Below are 23,016 nucleotides of genomic sequence, written 5' to 3'. Positions count from 1 at the left end.
TCCACGGGCCCAGTGTTTACGGGCCGTGGATGTGAACGGAATAGGTGTTCCAACGGGGAGTCGCTCAGATGCAAGTAAGTGATGTCCAAGCAGCTATGCGGGTAACCTTGGCAGTGTGACATTTAACAGAAACCTCAGTACCAAAAGAACATGGCTGCCCACAGGGAGAATAACAAACCTTCCTCTCCCGGTTGTGTTTATTGTAGATTTTCTGAACGTGAAGGTTTCCCCTGCCACGGACCTAAGGGGCAATTCTCATATTACTGCAAAGTAAGTGGTCTTTTTATGGCGTTTCGAGTTTTTTCCGGATTGAAGACGTTTTTACCTTCACTGTATTTTCAACGGGCACTCTCATTGGAGAAATGTTTCGGGGCCTCATCATTATAATTAATGTCAGGCTCATGAAAGCTTTTCACAATATGGTTAATATAGACCTGGCCGAACCCTAAATAAAATATATTTAGCGCTTTTTCATCGATTGCCACAAATGGTGCAGCAGTTCATATAATTGAGGTTAACTCAATGGAATTTACGCAATCACTGTAGGTGGGTGGGGTCTACTATGTGTATGCAGTTTAAGCTATTCTTCTGAAGCGAGCCCATTAATAGTTACTAATGAAACTGCTGAAAGATTTACATGTAAATATTTATTATTTTTTCAGATTGATCATCCCTCAACTGTGACAAGGGTTTACACAGAAGTTTGCGTGTATGAATTTACGGGTAAGTTTGTAATTTTAATCTTTAAATATTTTTTCACCCAGCCTTTTATGGTTTTGGTGCTACAGTGAGCGCTTAACATGAGGCCAGGGTTGATTTGGTCCTGAGGAATGCTGAGCTGACGTTAGGCTCTTGCAAGAAACATGTCGACCTTCTAGGACATGAGGTTCAAATTAACTCAACCTTGTATATGTCCGCTTGTGCACGATTGTTTTTAACAGAGTTAGAACTACCCCTATATTAAAATAATTTTCCTATTTGGGGAGTAGTCCATACTCTTTTTAACTGAGCACTTCTTTTTCTGACTACGTAGCATTTCACGTATTCACAAACAAGGACCCAATGAAGACAACTGGCAACCAATCTATTCAGTTGGTGCCTGAGGGTTCTTTTTCCTCACTAAGTTTTCTTTCTGTCCCACCTCGTGCTTTTTATTTAGCACATTTCTTCTTTTATTGTACAACATATACACCCCTGCAGCCAGCCTACTCTGCAATCTCAAAAAGTGAGGAATATAATAGCTTACCACTGCCCGCCACTACCGTGGCATCCCCCACAGCAGTTCCTGCTGGCTGTGGCACCGCATCCGCCCCTGGAGTGACCACCTCCGCGATGGCCCCGGCACTGGTGGTGGGCTGTGCCAATGGTGTTACGCATAGAAAATATATTTAATACTTTTAGATGTCATATACACCACTCCCTATTTTATCTATGAATGAAAAAATAAGTTACTAGTACTACATAAACAAATTTAATAATTTGTGACTCTCTAGTCTAAACTAAACATTTCCCTTTCTTCAGAGAAACGTGTTTTTTATTTATGCTTAGCCATAACATGTGATGCTACACTTTTTGGCACAACTGATGAATGCTTGATTTTTATCACGCACCATTTTTCTCATAACACACAGAAGCTTCCCTTCTACGAACAAGAGCGAGATCATATGAATGTTAGTCGGAGTTGTCATCATCACCACCAAGACTTTAAGGGGTATATTATCAACAACTAGCGATAATTTTTGTCTCTAACTTGTTTAGAGACAAAAATTATCGCCGCACATCGGCGATTTTTATCGCAGATAAACCTTGCTATTAGCAAGGTTTATCTGCGATAAACCTTGCATGAAAAGTCAGCGATATTCATGCATTATCGAGCAAATGCTCTTAGCCATGTTATCCACCTCCCATTGGATAACATGGCTAAGAACTGCTCAGGGCAGGTGTTAGCTTTTGGAGATATTCGCCCTTAGCGCAAATATCTCCAAAAGTTGGTAATAGGAGATAGCGATGTTAGCGACTGTTTCCAGTCGCTAACATCTTGGCACGCCCACTTTGCATATCATTAGTGATAAATATCACTGACATGCAAAGTGGGGCCCATGATGGTCGCTATCTCCTATTAGCTGTCGCTAACTGGTGTTAGCGACAGCTTGGTAATAGGGAGATAATTTTATCTCCGCTTTCTTGGCTTTTAAAGCCAAAAAAGCGGAGATAAAACCCCTTGATAATATACCCCTAAGTTCCAACCAGGTGAGGGGTCTCCAACAATTACTGTGTAAATCAGCCACTGTTGAGTTTTCATGAGTTCACCGTTTATCCTCCATGAAAATAATTTTAATAAATGTTTTTAATGCACAATTGAAAATTAATATACAGAGTACACACAGAGCTAGTTGTTTTACTTTTAATAAAGCTTTAAAACTTACATAGACTCTGTGGTTTTTGGTCATGAGTGAGTGAGTGAAAGGGTTAGCAATTTGCAAGCATGTGTCCGTGACTCTGAGAGGTCGGGACTTTGACTCCGTAGTCTGATGTTCTGGGTTGTATAATCATTAAGGGTCATCGCTGCATTCGGGAGCTAAATAATGACCCTGACACACTAGCTAGTCAGTAACAAGATTGGGGGTTCAACTTCTGTTACGACTGAGGTACTGCGCCTATTATCACCAATGCCCTATTTCTTGTCCATAGTTCTGTATGTGCAGAATAGTCCCTGCAACAGTAGTAGTATGTCCTCCTATCCAATCAAAAAGTAAACTAGTATCTTATTATTGGTGGCCATTGACATTTAATTGTTGGGAATTGTGAAAGCATAAACATTTAGAAGACTTCAATAGACATTATGGACAACCCAGAGGACTGCACTCTGCCTAGAGCTATTACTGAATAGGAGTTTTGTTTAACACCTTTTGCCAACTGTGCAAGCTTAGCTAGCTACACAGACAGACTAATAATAATCTAGTAGTAGCAGAGAGAGTCATGGTTGAGGCAGGATAAGAATTTAGAAACAGTCTACAAGAAGATCAAAGACGATTTAGGAAAAAATAGAATTATGAGGAACGTTTGGAATAAATAGGTGCTGTAAAAGATACTGAAGTATAATTATAATATTAACATGAATACTTACTGGGGCCAGCAGAGGAGCCCTCGGCGGACCTATCCTGGCCTTCCTGATCCGCCTGCGCTGCTACCTCCTCCTCTGTCCTCTTACCCCTGGGGGGAGCTGATGTACAACATGAAAGAAAGACTCAAACATGGATGATTGTTGTTAACCAATTCAAACATTTAAAAAAACCAATAACAAATTATTTTGGGAAATAGACAACAATTGCACTAAATTGATTGACCTACCATTGTCACTGAGGTTCGCTGTCCAAGGAATGGCCACGGGTATCACAGAAGAAAATTTAGCATTCCCTGTTGGTCTAGTTGCTACTAGCAATAGACGTAGGATTAGATGGCCAAGACTAGTGGAGAACCCCAAAAATATCCAGAGGCTATATGCGGCTGTTGTCCCTGTGCTTGAAAAAGTTGGGGATCTCATCCCTCAGTTGCCCTCCCCTGATAATCTCTCCGTGCTCGGGGATATTCACTCTGAGCTTTGTTCTAACCTAGCGGAAGTACTGAACCCTGTGGCCAGGACGAAAAAGGCCAAGGGGAGAAGAGCCTCATGGTTCAATGCTTCCTGCAGGAGAGCAAAGGCCGACCTACTGGAGTCTCTCAAAACCCGGGAAACCCCTAGCAAGATTACGGAAAAGCGGCTGGCCTATAAGTCTATCCTCCGCAATGCCAAAATAGAATGGGACCATGACAACTGGTCTGAAATGTCGGCTGCCCTTGCACTTCGAGATGCCCAGAAATTCTGGCATATCGTCAGGCACGGCTCAGCTGAACCTATAGCGGCAGTAGATGCAAATATTGCTTCTGCTGTGTGGGAGGATCACTTTAAAACTTTGTATAGCGCGCCCCATCTAGATCAATTGGGGAACCTTCCCGAACCAGCAATGGTCGAACCCCCTGAAAGTACATCCCCGATGGATGGGTTTACTCTGGAAGAAATCACTGTGGCAATTTTGGGCCTCGCTGCTGGAAAGGCGCCAGGCCTGGACAAGCTCCCAGGCGACCTCTACAGGCACGAAATCAAGATGTGGGCCCCGTATTTGAGGGTGCTGTTCAATGCAATTTTGAGCGGCATGTCGGTCCCCCCAACTTGGCTGGGGGCAGAGATAGTCCCTATATTTAAGAGGGGCTCGCCTCTGCTCCCAGCCAATTACAGGCCAATAAGCCTGATAGACGTTTCCCAGAAGCTCTTCACCAGGTTACTTCTGGATCGCTTGTCGGAATGGATGCTGGAATATGATATTCTGAGTCCATTCCAGGCGGGGTTCAGAAGGAAGGTCTCCACCACAGACCAGGTCTTTCGGCTCGCCCTCATCTTTTGGAAAACGGTACAGCTGGAGGGTGGCAGCCTCTACACTGTATTCGTGGACCTGAGGGCGGCCTTCGACCTGGTTCCCCGTGGGAAGCTCTGGGAGGTGCTGGCCAAATTGGGTGTCCCTAAGGGCTTGTTGGAGATGATTATTCGTCTCCATACTGCCAACTTTGCTCAGGTGAGGTGTGGCAAGGAGGGGGCACTGTCGAACCGGTTCCCCGTTGACAGGGGGGTAAGGCAGGGTTGTGTGCTCGCACCGACCCTGTTCTGCCTCTATGTCAACGGGTAATCTCCCACCTGAATGGGGTTGTCAATTCTGACGCTCCCAAGTTGGCAGGCAGCAGGGTGCCGGCGATTATGTTCGCTGACGACACCCTGCTGCTTTCAAAGTCCCCAATGGGGATCCAACACGTTTTAAACGGCTTTGTGGAGTTCTGTGGGGAACACGGTTTAGAAATCAACATCTTAAAGACCAAATATATGGTTTTTAACCCCCCATCAAAACTACGATCTAGCCCCAGCATCGGGCAAAGTAGACTCGAAAGGGTGCGAACCTTTGAGTATCTTGGAGTCATGTTAAATGAAAATATGTCCTGGAGCACACACCAAGAGAAAGCACTACTCAAATTGGTCCAGTACTCGGGAGGGGTAATGAAGCTTATGGGAAAAAACAGGTCACCAATCAAACCCGTTGGCCCACCCCTCCAGATCTATAGGGCACAGGCAAGGGGGGCTGCCATGTATGGTTGTGAGCTCTGTGGTCATGTAGCTTCCCCAGACCTGGTTAGAGAGGAGAACAAGTTCATTAGGCGGGTGGAGGCACTCCCGCCCAGCACGCCCCTTGTACCATTAAGGCTAGATCTGGGGTTGGGACCCCTTGGTGAAGAACTGGCACTGCGCCCCTTGGTCTATTGGCGTAGGCTGTGGGCAGTCCCCGAACTGATTAGCTATAGGCAGGGGCTTCAGGAGGTGCTTGCCATGCCCAATGCAGGGAAAATTAAATGGCTTAAATATATTAAAACTGAGTTGGAGGGTCTAGGCCTATCGACACTCTGGTCTGATCCTTCATCCGCTTGTCCTTTAATTCCCAAAAAGAGACTGGCAAAGGTTTATTACGACAGCAAAATAGCGGCACTCTGTCATCGGCAAAACGTTGGGACACTCACAGAATCATTTTTACGCATCAAGGATATTTACAGCTTCGAACCAGCCTTGGACAAATTATATCCTGCCTTACTTAGGAAACTCTGTTTGCAATGGAGGCATGGGACCCTTCCACTTGGAGCTCTAACTAGTAAGTGGAGCGAATCAGCAGTCAGCTTATGCCCGGCTTGCAGAGTGGCTAATGAATCTGAGCTCCATATTATTTTCTTCTGTCCGGACTACAATGCGACCCGCAAGAAATGGATTGTCCCTATATGCAGGAATTTGGGGTTTGCAGAGTGTCTGGCCGCGTTTAGAGTGCTGAAAACAGACTTGTCGGATCACATTGTTTTTGCAGTGGCTAAATATCTAGGTGCAATGTGGTTTCTGAGAAGTCAGTGCCTCAAAGCTGGTCATTGATTTTTACGCAGTAAAATGTGATACCCTGTATTATTGAACATTCCTATGGTCTCTGACGTATCTTGGAATGTTTTAATGTTTTATTGTTTTTACAAATATGAAATGGATACTAATTTCTTTTATGGTGATAAATTACCGAAATAAAGATAACAATGAATGAATGAATGAATGATTGACCTATCTGATGTGGTCTACTAGGATATTAGTATTGCTGGATTCGCGGACCGTCTACTTGGAAAGTTATGTAACTCACTAAACCAACTACAAAAAAGTTATACTAGGACTGGCAGGCAGCATTCCGCAGCACGCAAAGTGACAGACACAGTCCATCATGATTGCAGACCACTAAAATGTTTCCTACTAAATAACCAGTCATAATATACTCAAACTATCAATCCACCACCACTAGCTCTTCTTTGTGGCAGGAGTACAAAGGAAGGACTGGACTTGAGTCTCTAGTGTCTAGCATTACGCAGTTCTGTAAAGTACACTCATACATAATCACCCAGGCCAAATGAGCACAAAATTGAAAACAAGTAAGCATAGCAGCACCGCCAGTAAGCAGGCGAGCACCTGCAATCACAGAAGCTTTTGAAACATAATTTACCTGAAATGTAATTGGCAGCATTCTTGCTCTTCCGAAAAAACTAATATTTGCAATATCATGACACAGAGCAGGAGAAAACAATGTAGTGATTAAATAGCTTCTAGTACTCACCAAGCCCAGGGATCTCGACGCCAAGCAGGTCGAGCAGGTCTTGTTCCCGGTACATGATGTCGGACCACCGATGCTTCGCCTGGTTGTAGGTGCTCCGGACCCCGGACTCCCGATACATGGCCCGGCACACCTTACCCCATAGCTGGCGATGCTCCCGGAGCCCGTACCCGGTACCGGGCTTGTCGCCTGCCGCCAGCCGTAACGGTCTTGGGGAGGTGGCGCTGGACAAAGAAAAGCAGTGCGGCCACCTCCACCGCGCTAAAGATCTCCCTGGGACTAACTGTCTCCCCCCTTCACCGCCCGCAAGGGAGCCGGCTACAGGGTTCGGGACCCTTCCCCTTCAGGTTTTTGCTGGCTCCCTTTGCCATGGTCCTGGACAGTTAAAGGAAAATAAAATAGGAAAGAATAGGGAAAAAGTAAATGAAAGAAAAGAGAATTTAAAAAAGTAGTTTTAAAGTAACTGAAAGTAGAAAAAACACAAAATATAGATGTACAAAAATACAGAGATAGATAATGAGCTCAGCTCTCCGGGAAGGTGGCTGACGTGAAGGAGTTGTTAATGATGTTCCGAAGATGGGAAGCGATGATGGAGTCAGCTTTGTTGAAGATATGATGGGGACATGGGTCCGAGGGGGAGCCGGAGTGGATGGAGTTCATGACGTTGGTGGTGTCTTCAGTGCTGATGGGGGTCCAGGCGCTGAGGGTGGTGGTGGGGGTTGTTGGTTCGGTGACTGGAGGCGGAGTCTGGGGTCCGAAGCTGTCATGTATATCTGCGATCTTACGGTGCAAGAACGTGGCGAGGGAGTTGCAGAGTTCTTGCGACGGTGTGATGTCGTTGTTGCTGGCGCTGGGGTTGGAGAGCTCTTTGACGATGTTGAAGAGTTCCTTGCTGTTGTGGGTGTTGTTGTCAAGTCGCTCTTTGAATGATGTCCTTTTGGTGGTGCGGATCAGCTGGTGGTGTTTGCGGGTGGCGGTCTTGAGGGCTGTCATGATTCCTATAGTTCGTTCGTGGCGCCAGGTTTTTTCGAGGGTTCGACAGGATTTCTTTGATTCTTTGAGGGCGTCTGTGAACCATGAGGTTTTCCTGTTGCTGGATATTGCCGGGGGGTTCTTCAGTGGTGCCAGGTTGTCGGCGCTGTTGGTGATCCACTGTGCGAGGTTGTGGGCTGCGTCATTGGTGTCAGCGGTGTGGGCTGGCGGGTTGTGGCTCAGCAATGAGAGGAGCTGGTCTGTGGTGATTTTGCTCCAGCATCTGCGGGGGATCTGTTGCATGCGGTGGTGGGATGAGGTATTTTTGAAGGTGAAGTGGATGCATCTGTGGTCGGTCCAGTGTAGTTCGGAGGAGTGGCTGAAGGAGATGTGGTTGCTGGAAGAGAAGATGGGGTCGAGCGTGTGGCCAGCGATGTGGGTGGGTGTGTTTACCAGTTGCTTGAGACCGAGGTTGGCGAAGTTGGCGAGTAGGGTGGTGGTGTTGTTGTCGCTGTTTTTCTCCAGGTGGAAGTTCAGGTCCCTGAGGAGGATGTATTCTGGTGAGGCTAGGGCGTGCAGGCTGATGAAGTCGGCGATGGTTTTGCTGAATTGTGTGCATGGGCCCGGGGGTCTGTAGATGAGCGTTCCTCTAAGGGTGGTCTTGGGGTCGGTGTGAATCTGGAAGTGTAGGTGTTCGGCATCGGGGAGTGTGTCTTCGGTGGTGGACGTGATGTTGATGGTGTTTCTGTGGACGATGGCGATTTCTCCTCCTGTTTGGTTGGCGCGGTCCTTACGGGTGATTTTGTAGCCGTCCGGGATGGCTATGGCGATGTCGGGGGCCGAGGTTTCCGTGAGGAAGTCGACGTCCGGTGCTGTTGTATCGAGGAGGTCCCACAGTTCGACGGCGTGCTTGTGGACGGAGCGTGTGTTGAGGAGGATGCACTTGAGGTGGTTGTTGTTGTTGTGGGGTCCGGTGGATGGTCTGCAGGATAGGAGACAGGTGTATTTGCAGGCTTGGCAGGTGAAGGGTCCATGGGTTCGCTTCAGGGTGGCTCACTAGCAGGCGGGTGTTCGTCCGGTGTTGAGTGCTTTGAGGGCAGCAGAGTTGTATCTCAGTCGGGTGCTCTGGGAGCGGCGAGGGCCAGGGGTCCTGGCGCTGGGCGCGGTCCAGACGCGGACGGGCGCAGATGGGCTTGCCTTAGGCGTGCCTTCGGTGCGCCAGTGGCGCGCGGTTGCTGCGCGGGTTCCATATGAGGGGCTGTGGGAGGGAGGAGCAGCTGGGAGGCGGGAGCGGGGTGGTGAATGGGAATGGCGGGGGGCGGGGCCGCGGGGAGCAGCGGCGGGAAAGACTAAGGGGAAAACAACAAGGCAATACGCGGGGAGGGGGCACAAAAGTAAAGAGGGTGAGGAGAACCAGGGGGCACAAAGGGGAGAAGACACAGGGGATGTGCAGAGGGGATAAAATACGAGTACAATACAGCAGAAACGATCGCACTCACAAAGGCAACAGTGACGGGGCAATACCGGAGGGCAGGGGACTCACACCATCAGGCGGCGGGGCGAGGCGGCAATGAGAGCGGGGAAGCACACGTGTTTCCTAGCTTTCTCAACCTGTGGACAAAATTGATTGGACCAGTTCCATTTCTGCCTTTGGCATATGTTAGAATAGACAAAGGCAGTTTGGTGAAAAAGTGACATAAATTCTCCAAAGGTGTCCTTCAGAAGCATTTCCAGACCTACCCCAGTCAAAGTGGCTAGGTCATTGCCACCACAGTGCACAATTATGAGGTCAGGGTGCTGGAGATGCAAAAAGGGTTTCACCAAAGGCATCAATTGGTGCCACTTTAAATCTCTCTGTCCAATCCATTTAATTTCTACATTTGGTAAACCTAGGTCTTTTTGAATTCCTTGGTGTTACACATACCTTTGGGTCCAGAAAATATAGCTGTGTCCCAAAATCCACACTCTAAGCATCTTGAAGGGAAGTCTGGATGCACTCAGATGGTCCCTGTAAATGAAGTGGCAGTTTGTAAACAAAGATTTGTCTAAAATGGTGGATAACATGCAGTGTTGAAAAAAGAAAAGAAATGATTGTTTGTTTGACAACAATCTACACTGAAAACTAGGGTGCATGTTTCTGTTTTTTAAAAACATGATTCATATTGGTTAACAAAATTTGATTGAAAAAAACATTACATAGGATAAGTTGGTATATTGAAAAGTCAAGCACACTTGCTGTTTTGATCAGCAACATTGTGTGATCGACTTTTGACCTGTGTGCTCAGTTAAGTGTTCCATGAAGTGTTTCTATGGTAACAGGAAAAAGGCAGAATGGGGGTAGGGTTGACATTTATGTCATTTGGAAAGGATTGAAATGTGTAACCAATAGAAATGTGTGTTTGCTTTTGAATTAATGTGGGAAGTAATGTGATTTGATTTGAAGGTGTATATGTGTTCAAAATGAGAGGCACAATGTGCCATTCTTTGGTTCTGGGGAGAGGTGTTCAAAACAGATATTCTGTATAAGAAAATCTGCAGTGTGACTGATATACGTCTTATTCTACAAAAAAAATTGAAAGGGGAGTTATTAATTTATGAGGGAATGTATGTGGTGCATTTTGATTTTAATCAGACTAATGTGTTTGTCCTACTAAAGTGCAGGGAATACTTTTTTTTCTCTAGAATTTTATTGTGAGTGAGTGTGCATGTAGAAAGCATTCTGAGATAAGCATTTTTGTATTTTATGTGTTTGCAGACAGATAACTATGCTGTTTTCTGATATTTTGGTAGAATTAGAAACCAGTTATTTTTTATTCATTTGCAAAAATGACTCAAGTTTCTACATTAAAATGCAGTACTCATTCTAGAATATGAACTGTGTTTTGGTAAAATGCAACGGATCGTGTTGTTTGTCTAGAATCTCACAGTGAGTCTTGTGTGCATTTAGGAGTTATTCTGATAGAAGCACTCTATACTAATGTGCAGTAGAAAATGTTGTGAAATGTGTAAAGTCACCTAAAGTCTTGTTAAGTGGTACATTTGTTTTGGTAAAATGCAAGGGATAGAGTTGCTTGAGTAGAATCACACAGTGAGTCTGTGCATTTAGGAATCACTCTGAGAGAAGCATTTTGGTAGTTCATGTGTTTCCTGACATGTAATTGATTAAAAATGTATTGTGTTCTCACATTTTTGTAGAATTAGAAAATAGTCGTTGGTTATTCTTTAGTCATTGTCTAACAATTCCAGAAGGAATAACTTCAGGATTCTGGATTTAGCAGAAGGACTGGAGGGGGTGACATTAAGACTTTTGTTATTGATATTCTGACTAAAGCATTTCCCCAGGTTGCCTTGGCGTCTGTCTGGGAGGCCGAAATTCAACGGGTCCATAGGGACCCATTCCAGCTAAATCCAGGACGGAAGAAACCTAGGGAGATTTTGGTGTATATCCACTTGTATTCCCTGAAGAAACAACTACTTGGGGCTGCGTTGAAGTTCAAATCTATCCAGCTACAAAGCTCAACTTGTAGAATAAGGTCTGATATTTGTCGTATCACAGAGGACAGAAGATGGGAACTTGGCAAGCGGATAGACTCACTAAAAGTATTAGGCATGTAAGTCCAATTAAGATTCCCGGCCTTCCTGAAAGTCATGTTGGACAATAAGATGTACAACTTTAGATTACCAGAAGAGGTGGACAATTTTTTGTTACATAAGAAATCAGCAGCTAAATGAGAGTGAAGTCTGGGGGTTTGTGAAGGGAGCTCAGTAGAAAATGTTGTTACAATTTTCTCTATTTTTTTTTAGGTTGTTGGGCCTGGTCCCAAATTGGCAACATTTATTTGCCAAGTAATAGTCAGGGAGCGTTCCCTAGGGTGGGGTGGGAGGATGGTGGGGTGCTACACGCATGTGGGTAGGGAACATTGGGGAAAAAAACAAAAAAATATTCTAAATATGACCTCATATGACTTAATTTTCATCTGCAGATACAGTCTGGGGAAGAACGAGGATTATGAGAAGGGATATACCTGAGGTAGAATCCCTTGAGATTCTAAGTTGGAACGTGAATGGTTTGAGAGTCAGGAGAAGGCAGCATCTGGTTCTGCAACATCTTAAAGATAATCCGGCTAAGAATATTATGCTTCAAGAGACACACCTGCTTCAGTCAGAATGTAGGGCTCTGTTTGAGAAGCTAAGATGGGTGGGCAAGGCAAGGTAATAGCTTCTGACCAAAAATGTTGTTCAAAGGGAGTGGTTATAATTATTAAATCAAATGCATAAGTGGAGCTTATTAAGTCACAGGCAGACAATAGGGGGAGGTGAGTAATTGCGGAGGTGAGGTGCCATGGTATTAAATATACTTTAGCCAAATTGCCCGAATGAGGATGATATTGACCCTTTGAAAAACTTGTGTTTAGCTTTGGTGGATTTTGAAGCCCCCTTAATCTTAGGAGGCGATTTTTAAAGTTCTGCTTAATAATGATTTAGATAGATCCTCACCCAGAACACAAATTGCGGTGCCTCATGTAAAAGCTTATTTAGTGATAATGTTAAAAAAACCTCAACCTCTGTGATGTTTGGAAAAAAAATGGGAGAGGTGAAAGAATATTCTTTCTATAGCAAAAAGAACCACCACTATTCAAGAATTTATTACATATTTATTGACCTTTCTGAGTTATGTTCAGTAAAACTAATTAAATATCAGCCGATCCACATCTCGGATCATGGTGCTATGTTTTTAAACCTGGATCTTCCTTCTGTGCCTATCTTGAGGAGGTGGACCTTGAACAGAAGATTCCTTTTGCAACCTTCAACCCCTGAGTTACTAAAGAGAGAGACAGCTACCTTTTTTCAACATAATATAGATTCGGCCCCTCTGCACATAGTGTGGGATGCCTTTAAGGCCTGGCTTAGGGGGACCTTGAAGGGGGCGGTTGTTGGCTGGGCCAGATTGGAAAAAAGTGAGATCGAAGATCTAGAGAAGCAGCTAGCGTTGGCTGAGACAGCCCTAAAAAAGGGGCAGATGTCTGATGCGGAGGAAAAAATCCTTGCAGCCAGGGTAGAGGAGCTACAGATGAAGCAATTACGCCCCAAAAGTGGGAGGCAAGCAAAATGAGTGATTTTGACCGGGTGGAGAACTGTGGCAAATTACTTGCTATGAAAAGTAGAACTGACAGGTCCCGTAATTTTATTAATAAGATCAAGGTAGGAGCCAAAGTGGTGGAGGAAAAAAGGGATATTGAGAAAGCATTTGTGGAGTTTTTCCACAGCTGGAAAAGGGAGGAGCTATCGGTCGAGGATGAGGTTATCTATCAGTGGCTGTCTGAAAAACAACTACCAAAACTGGATCCAGCGAGTCAAGCAATTTTGACCCAAGATATAGAGGAGGGTGAAATATGTGTAATCTTAAATAAAACCAAGAAAGGGAAAGCAGTGGGTCCTGATGCAATCCCAACAGTGGTTTGTATGTTAATATCCGATGAAATTATTCCGATCTAGTTGAGGTTGTATAACAAGATCCTCAGAGGGAATTCTCCCCTGCCAGATTCCTGGAATGAGGCTGTCATCACTCTAATCTTGAAGCTGGGCAAGGACCCAACTCAGTGTCAATCCTATCGCCCTATACCACTACTAAATTGTGATTATAAGATCTTTGCAGGTGTATTAAATGCTCGGCTTAGCAAGATAGTGGGCTCAATTATTCATCAAGACCAAAAGGGGTTTTTACTGGGTAGGCAAATGCTAGACTTGGTGTACTCCTTAATAGGTTTGATTGACCTGGCAACAACATTAGGGGGCCTCCTGTCTATTATTACGGTTGACGCTGCAAAAGCCTTTGACCAAGTTAATTGGCATTATCTTAATAACACTCTAAAGGCTCTTGGTTTTGGAGTCAATTTTAGGGAAGTCCTTACAAAAATATATAATTCTCCCCAGGCTCAGATCTTGGTTAATGGTAACCTCACTGCGGCGGTCAAAATACAGCGTGGTACAAGGCAAGGGTGCGCCTTATCACCCATCCTCTTTGGTTTGTACATCGAGCCCCTGGCTCAAGTTTAAGGCAGAATGTCAATATTTCCCCTTTTAAAATCAAAGGGTTCACTAGGAATATTGCACTATATGCAGATGATCTTATTCTATTTTCCTCTAACGTTCATCCTACGTTATCTGAGCTATTTCCTGAAGTGCAATCTTTTGGGGAAGTGTCAGAGTATAAAGGTAACAGTGATAAGACCGAGATTATGGCTTGGAATACCCCAGCACAGGGGGTAAGGCTTTCCAAAGAACAAAAGTACTTGGGAGTGATAGTAACTCAGGATATAGGACAGATCCCCAAAATAAACTTAGATAAAGTCTCGCGTGTGGTGGAGATTTTACTGAAGAGATGGCAGATTCTTCCGTTATCCCATTATGGGAGAGCCAATTTGATTAAAATGGGTGTTCTTCACAAATATGCCTACCTTTTTAATAATATTCCCCTCGAATATGACAAAACTGCACTTCTGAAAATACAAGGTAAGATTTCTTCATTTATTTGGGCAAGAAAAGGAATTAGGCTGTCCAGGAAGAAGCTCAGGCGAAAGCTGGCTAAGGGAGGTTTGGGTTTGCCGGACCTTCAGTTGTATTGTTGGGCATACCAATTAAAAAATTGTCGGATCTTACTTTTGAAACCAGATAGCTCCCTTATTGGTAGTATGTTTAAAGTCATGCTTTCAGATATGGATGAGGCAGGTTTTATGTACAAATTTGACGCTCCTAAATATTTTAAAAAGATCAGGCTTAAGACAGCTAAGGACTGAGTGTCGAGCTGGTTTAGGATTGCCGTATTATAGTGACTGGGCTCCAGTGTGGGACTCTCCAGGAACTCCAGAATGTCTCATAGATACTCTATCTCAGCCATTAAAAAAGGCTACAATGGAAGGATATAATGGATGGGAACATCTGTCATCCTCGGGATGTTTGGTGGAATCTTACTAGAGGAACTCTTTCCAGATTTAGATTTTATCAAATCTCTTCCTATTGTAAACGCCTAAGCCCCGAGAATGCCTCCATGGAAGATGAGCTGCAAGATCCAACGGTTAAAAAAAAAGAAGTAGGGCGTTGGTATCAGCATCTTCTTGCGGCAGCAGAAAAAAGAAATGGAGCGTCCATACCTGGTTTGGGAGAAGTGCTTGCCAAGTGAAGACCTGGACAATTTATAGCAAGTATCTCTGGACATTTTATATCCATTGATTAAATCTGCTGCACTCAGGAAAAAACATTTGTTCACACTGCACAGGATTTAATGGTCGCCCATGAAGCTCACTAAAATAAGGGGAGGTGGAGAGGCTAACTGTACGAGATGTGAAGCTCCGAACGCGGATGCTGTTCACATTTTTGCGGCTTGAGAGGTCGTTGTATCTATGGAGATCATATGAGGGGAAAAAAAGAAAAAAGAAATTGTTGTCCAATTGGGAAAGAGCAAATGGTTCCTAGAAATGCAGAAGAAGTGATAGCTGATGAGGTTCTAGGCAGACGTCCTAAAGCCCCAGTGTACACTTGGGATTGTAGTAGTATGTGTAGTGTACGACAAGAATCTATTGATAAATTACGCAATTTCTTACAAGCATATTGTAAAAATGTGTTAAAATAAAGATTAAGGTGTTCCAAGGACTAGACTCTTGCAGAGTGAGAAAATATACTGGTTTGCAAGGTCATTCTCTGGCTTGTCTTTCTAGGAAAGTATGTCAAAGTGTTTTTTACCATTTCAGGATGTTAGCAGTACATCATACTCAAATGCGGAAGTTAGTGAGAAGATTGTATTATGTAAAAAGTTCAGCACTAAAGTTAAATGAGTTGAACAGTGCTCTTTTGCATGGGTCAGTGTTAGATTTGAAAATGGTTTGTGATGATATTGAGTTTTGTTACTTTGGTCCTGAAGAAGAGAGTGAAGAAACTCAGACATTAATAGAAGAAAATGTTGTAGAGAATGTTGAACATAGCTGTACAAAAAATGTTGAAAGTGAAATTATAAAGTTTAAGGTGATTTCAGGTGAAAGGCCATATTTTTCTTGTATTTCTTGTCGCCGAACTCACTACAAAAATCAAACTAGGAGTGTTGATCTGTATTTAAAAAGTGAAAAAGAAAATAATGATACGTGGAAAGAATTTGCAACTTATTTGTTGGTAGAGAATTGTTTTGATTTGAGTTCTGATCAGCGTATTTGTAAATATTGGCATAACAAATTAGATGAGAATAAAATGCCCGCTAGAGCTGTTCATATTAATCTAGAGTTGGTTTCTATTCCTCCAGACTGATAGATTTAAACACGCATGAGTCTATTCTCATTCAATGTGTGCAACCGTTTCAGGCTATTGTTCGTATGGAGCCTAAAACAGATAAATTACCTCCTTCAGATTTACAAAGAGGATTAAAAGGAAGAATTGTGTATTTACTGTTAGATTTAAAGAAAAATATTGAAACTATTGGTGTAGAGAGTGTAGAAAGTGAACCACTAGGTATTCTTTTTAATGGTGTGCTGACTTAGAATAAGAAAATCTGGCAGGAGTTAGTGGATGCTAGGAAAGTGCAAAAGGCAACATTGTATTTCATAAAGAACAATACATACTATAAGAATGTTTATATGGGAGAAGAAGAAATAGTTTTAGCAGAAGATACTTAAACGTCAAGTGGAAAAAGTAGATATGTTAAGATGTGAAGAAATCTATGAACACTACAGTGTGCATCCACTTCATTCAAAAGAAGTGATGGGGAACACTATTGATTTGTTCCAAATGAAAAAAGCAAAAGGAACTCCTATGAGTGTATGAGAAGAGAGCTTGTAAGCTTGTTGTTTTCCGCAGTTGTTTCCAACAAGAAAAGGAGGACAATATGATGAACATCCTGTGCAGATTCCTGCATCTGAATATCGGACAACAAGATTATATGCAGAAGATCCAAGATTTCGGCATCCCTTATATATTTCATCTTTTGTTCGAAAGTGACTTGTCTGGACTTTCATATGCAGTCAATCATATTCTAAAAACTGAAATACATCTGCAAAATGTATTTGCAAAAGATTTTATGGATAAAGTGCACCAGAGAGATGATCATCTAGAATGTCAGCTCATTAATCTGATGGCATGTCAGTGTGGGACTAATGAATATTGGTACCGTCATCATGGAGAACTGAAATGTATGTTACGGAACTTAGGAACTCCAACATGGTTCCTTACCCCAAGCTGTGCTGAGTACGCTTGGGATGATTTGCTAGAATTTCTTCGAGAGGCAAGTTTTAATATAAAAAATATTGAATACAAGACACCTGGATAATTGTGCTCTTTGGATCCTGATAATGTGTGCAGGTATTTCAATCATAGATTTGAGGCTATGAAGTCTTTTATCTGCAATCAAAAAAAATCCTCCCCTTGGAGAAGTTGTGGATTTCTTTTGGAGAAAGGAGTATCAAACAAGAGGTGCTCCTCATATACATATGCTGTTATGGATTAAGGACGCTCCCAAATTTGGAACATATGCGGATGATACTGTTTTGAGTTTTATTGAACAATATGCAACATGTGATGTACCCAAAAGCACAGAAGAAAACAACTTAAGAGCACAAGTGTTACTATTCCAAAGCCACCGATGTGGAAAATACTGTCGAAGAAAGTACAAATTAAGGACAAGTTCTACACCAAAAGTCGTTTCGCATTTCCACGTCCTGTAATGTCCAAAGGAAGAGTGAACAGTTTTATGTCATCTTTGCGACATACTATCAAAAGAAAGTCTCCAAAAAATACTTACAACTTAAGAAGAAATGAAGAGTCAAACTACATAAATGACTACAACCCAGTTATTTTGTCCATGTGGAATGCTAACATGGATATTCAATATGTTGCGGACAATTCCATTGCTGTTGTTCGATATGTTACGTCCTATGTTACAAAATCAGAAAATACGGAATTGAAAGAAATGTGGGAAGAGATTTTTCACAAGAAGACTCTAAGTAAGAAATTATACAGTTTCAGTTTGAAGATGTTATCGCATCGAGAAATTGGAGCATATGAATGCTCGAATCGGTTCTCATCTGCAAGTCTATACTCCAAATCTAGAAGAATCCTTTATGTGAGTCTAGGTCTTGCAGCAATGCGAAATCGAGTACTGAAATCTGTACAAGAAATTGAATATTTAGCAGCAAAAGATCCAGATAGTACAGATATTTTGAAAACGAATATGTTGGACACATATTACCCAAACAGAAGTCATCATCTTGAGAACATGTGTCTCTATGAAGTGCTGCAAAACTACACTTTTAAACAGAATACTACTGAGAACATCAATGATGGAAAATATGGAATGATTGGATCCGAAGAATGTTTGGTAAAACATACAAAAGGAAATTTGATTATTCACAGGAAGCTGAGTTGCAGCACTGTTAATGAAAAGGTAATTTTACTAATTTTCTCTTTTGCTACCGTTCAAACCCTGGTGCTCAGAGTTGGAATTACTTGGAGATTTTCAGAGCTATGAAGATTCCTTCAATGCTTGTAAAGATAACGTGCAATGTATTGCTTTCGCAAATTTTGTGAAAATGTTGAACGATGAAATTGATCAAGAAAATACTATTGCAGCTAGGATTGCTAAAGACACTTCTCAAGACAGTCAAAGTTCTGCTGCGCTGAGTCAAGATCCACTAGGACAACCAATTGTTGAAAATGAAGCAGCAATCGCCATGAATAAGGTGGAAACAGTAATGCATCAAGCTCATGAAGGTGTTACAGACTTACCAAACTTGGAAGAACAACTAAATGTTGAATATAAAGAAATATATCAGCAAATGAGACAACAGATTGATCATGGATTTCTTCATGAAAAGAAAGAATGTACATGCTCATCTTTTCAACCTATCTGAAAGTATGTGAGTGGACAAGCTGGAACAGGAAAACGTTTCTTAATTAAAGTAATCACTAGTTATCTACAGAAAACATCAGAATCACATTTGGCTTGTGTTGTAACTGCTCCAACTGGGTTAGCAGCACACAACGTTGAAGGAATTACATTACATCGTTTACTGATGCTACCTGTGGAGCATGAAAACAAATTGGAATATCACAAGCTATCTGGAGAAGCTTGTTGTGAAGTTTCAAGAGTGCTGAAGAAAATGAAATGTCCGATTATTGATGTGGTAAGCATGGTCTCGAACTTAATGCTTGCTTTTGTGCATTTAAAAATGCAGCAAATTCTTAAAACAGAGTATGACGTGTTATTTGGAGGAAAACATGTCATAGTTTTTGGAGACCTGCTGAAACTTACTCCCGTAAAAGGACAACCAGTATTTAAAACACTTGCGCATGGATACACCAGAAAGTCTCTGGGTAGTTGTCAGGTATATGTTATGTTATGTTATGTTAAGTGCGTTTTGTAAAGCGCGCTGACACCGAAGCTTCCTGGCGCTCATAGACAGAATAGATGAGGGGGGAGCAGAGTTGGCGAGATCTAACCAGAGGTGGGGAAGAGGTGGGTTTTCAACATTTTCCTAAAGGTCAGGAGGGAAAGGGAGGATTTAATGGGGAGAGGGAGAAGGTTCCAGAGTGCGGGAGCCAGGTGAGAGAAGCGGCGACCGCCGAATCTCTTGGTTTTGCTCTTGGGGGTGATCAGCAGATCTCGGTGAGCTGATCGAAGATTGCGTGTGGGACAGTGAGGGCGAATGAGGGATTTTAAGAAAGCGGGACCAGGGCAGTGAAGTGCTTTAAAGGTGAGGCATGCCACCTTGAAGGCAACCCTACGATCGACTGGGAGCCAATGAAGGCACGTAAGCAGAGGCTTAGCTGATTGCCATCTGGGAGTGCCATGAATCAGGCGGGCCGCCTGGTTCTGGACAACTTGGAGGCGTTGTATAAGATACTGCGGTAGGCCGTGGTAGATGGCATTAGAAAAATGGTATAGCAAAGCACTCTTACCTGTGTGTTCTCGAACCCTTACCTGTAAGGTGCTTGATAGGTTTTGCAGAGAAACTATGAGCCAAACTCCCAGAAACCCTATCCTACAACCTGTGATTCTTATAGTTACACTAGGGTGGAAGATAGCAGTTAGGGAGGGAGGCTGGAATCTGACGCTAGTGAGTTTTCTTGTAGTCGACCTGCGAAGCAATCAAGAAACTCCTTAGAATAGTCGTCCTATAATGTTTATCTACTTTCTTAATGAACAACTAACATATTCCGAGCTGTAACATCTAAAGGTTTCTACCTGCAATCTACCAAGGTAGGCTTCGCGTCCTGGGAGTCGTTGAGTCAGCAGGGTTGTTGTTTTATGGAGGTGTTGTTTTTAGAGGCTTGACTCAGTTGAATTTCGCCCCTTGGAACATGCGTTGAATAATGTTGTTAATATTTTAGTAATCTCCTGCTTGATGCCCTTCACGACTTCTCTCTAATAAACTAAAAGAAAATAAACAAAACACTTAAAACATTCTAACACTTTTGCTGCAGCTGTACACCTTGGAATAGTCCAATCATTTTGAGCTGACTGTATGTTTTTCAATTGTTCCTCTTTAAATTAAAGAGTGTTCTTAACTTCAAAAGGTTCAAAAAGTAAAGTCTTTGCTAGCGGTGGGCGCCTTTTAAAAGAGGGGTTTTACTTACCTTTCTTTCTTTCCTTTTGCAGAAACATCATGGATTCCTGATCAGACTCGAAGACTCAGACAGCGATGCAGAACCGAAGACTCTGAACAACTTGGAGCTCTGGAAAATCTCTGACGACCTCAGGTGAGTGTTTTCAGGCAAGCGCGATGTTCCCTCGAAGCAAGCTAGAAGGCTAAGCACCTTCTGTAAGTCCGGGTGTGGCTATCATACCCAGCCACACCCTAGGACGTCCGTTCTGCCGTATGCGTCATCCTTGCTTTCACGCTGTGTTCCGAACTTCACGCAGCGCGAGAGCATTGCTGACATGAACTCGTCCTGGAAGTTCCTCTAAATCTGGTTTTCTCAAAGAAAGAGGCATTGTTTCAAAAAGCGGGTTAAAAGACAAACCTTTCTGCATTTACTCTCACTAGATCAAAAGAAACCCTTGATGATATGTCGGTAATAGTACAATAGTACAAAAAGCATTGGTAAACACAATCTTCATTACGTTCAATAACATGCACTATCCACACTTAATTATACACACCAGGAGTGTGGGATGCATGTGACAGGGGCGGGTTTCTAAAGGGGTATAAGAGGTCATTAGATCTCCTTAGCAGGCGCTTAGGAGGTCCTCTGAGTTAGACCTCGGCAGTGATAAGTCCAGGAACAGCAGGATCATGACAGTACCCCCCCCCCCCCGTGGAATCCCCCCTAAGACCATAGGGACAGGTTTTGGTTTCTCAAGATATCTGACACGAAAGGTTTTTAGAATCCTTGGAGCATTTTTTAGGTTAGCAAGTGGTTCCCATGAGCGTTCTTCTGGGCCGTAACCCTTCCAATCTACTAGGTAAAATAATTTACCCTTAATCCTTTTTGAATCAAGAACTGCCTTTACTTCAAATTTTGGAATCCCGTCTACCTCAACAGCTGGGGCATGATGAAGTACTCTAGTTTCTGGGTTACATGGTTTTATCAAAGAGATATGAAATAACGGATTAATTCGATATGTTGCTGGTAACAGTAATTTCACGCTAACAGGGTTGATAACCTAAAATGTTTTATGGCATTTTAGTTTTAGATTTTTCGTTGCTAACCAAACCTTGTCTCCTACCGAATAAAGTGGTGGCTTAGAGCGATGTTTATCAGCGAATTATTTTTGTGTTTCCTTTGCGTGAGCCAAATATTGTTGGGCTTTTTGTTGGACAGTAACCGAATGATTAACATAATCAGTAACTACTGGGATTAAGGTTAAATCTTTACCTACTCCTACCATGTCTGTTGGATGAAAACCATGAACACAAAAGAAAGGAGTCATACCAATAGATGAATGATCGGAGTTGTTGTACGCAGATTCTGTAGCCCATAAAATATCAGACCATTTCTGGTCACAAGTAGCTAACATACAACGCAAGAATTGTTCAATAGTCTGATTTGTGAGTTCAGTTGGACCATCTGTTTGTGGATGATAACTAGATGACGTACGCACTTCCATGTTCAAAGATTTCCCCAAGTTTTGCCAAAAGTGTGAAATAAATTGGGGGCCTCTGTCCGAAATTACAACTGATGGAATACCGTGTAGTTTCACAATTTCCTGTACAAAAATATGAGCCATTTCTATAGCTGAAGGAAGCTTTTTTAGAGGAATGAAATGAGCGTATCGTGAAAAATGATCTACAACAGTTAGAATTGTGGTGAATCCAGTCTTGGTATGAGCCAATTCCACTATAAAATCAAGAGATACTGTATGCCATGGCTGTGGTGGTAAAGGCAAAGGCAAAAGCAAACCACTGGGAGCTCGATTAATTGCTTTGTTTTGGCTACAAACAGTACAAGTGTCTACATAACTTTGAATGTCTTTGAGCATTGTTGGCCACCAAAATCGTCTTTTAATTAGCTGATACATTTTAATTACTCCAGGGTGGATTGACAGAACCGAATCATGATATGTTTGTAATACACCTTCTGGAAGGACTCAATGGGGACAAACACCTGATCATTCATACACAATAGGTTTTCTTTCCATTTTAACAATTGATAATTCTTGCTCCAATCTTCTTTTGATTGTGTTTTAAGAGCATTTTCTATATCAGACAGGACATCAGAATCAATAAGACCTATAAGAAAGCGATCTGCTGGAATAATTGGATGAATAGTTTCTTGTTTTACATTCAAATCATCAATAATACTGATTCTTGATAAAGCATCTGCTTTATTGTTTCCTTTTCCTGGACGATAAGTGATGATAAAATCATAATCATTAAAGAATAAAGTCCAGCGCAATTGGCGAGGAGACAAAGCTTTAACAGATCTAAGTGATTGTAAATTCCTGTGATCGGTATAAATAGTTACAGGATGTCGGGCCCCTAGTAAGTAGTGTCGCCATTCCTTGAACACAGCTTTTATGGCCAATAATAACCTATCGGCAATGGCATAATTTTGTTCTGTGGGGGATACTTTTCTAGAGTAATATGCAATTGGATGCATTTGTCCAGTGCTTTTACTTCTTTGGGATAAAATACCTTCTATTGCAAATTGTGAGGCATCAGCTTCCACAATGAAAGGTTGAGTGGGATCTGGACGTCTTAGAATTGGGGCGGTAGTGAATTGATTCTTTAAATCTTGAAAAGCCAATCCTGTTTCTGAAGTCCACTCAAATTTCGTGTTTTTCCTTAACAATTTTGTGATTGAGTAATTCTTTGAGAGAAAATGTTTATAAACTGTCTATAAAAATTTGCAA

This window comes from Lissotriton helveticus, chromosome 2_1, assembly GCF_964261635.1.
Source record: "Lissotriton helveticus chromosome 2_1, aLisHel1.1, whole genome shotgun sequence".
NCBI lineage: Eukaryota > Metazoa > Chordata > Amphibia > Caudata > Salamandridae > Lissotriton > Lissotriton helveticus.
The sequence above is the reverse complement of the archived record's forward strand: the minus strand, read 5'-3'. Positions refer to the sequence as shown.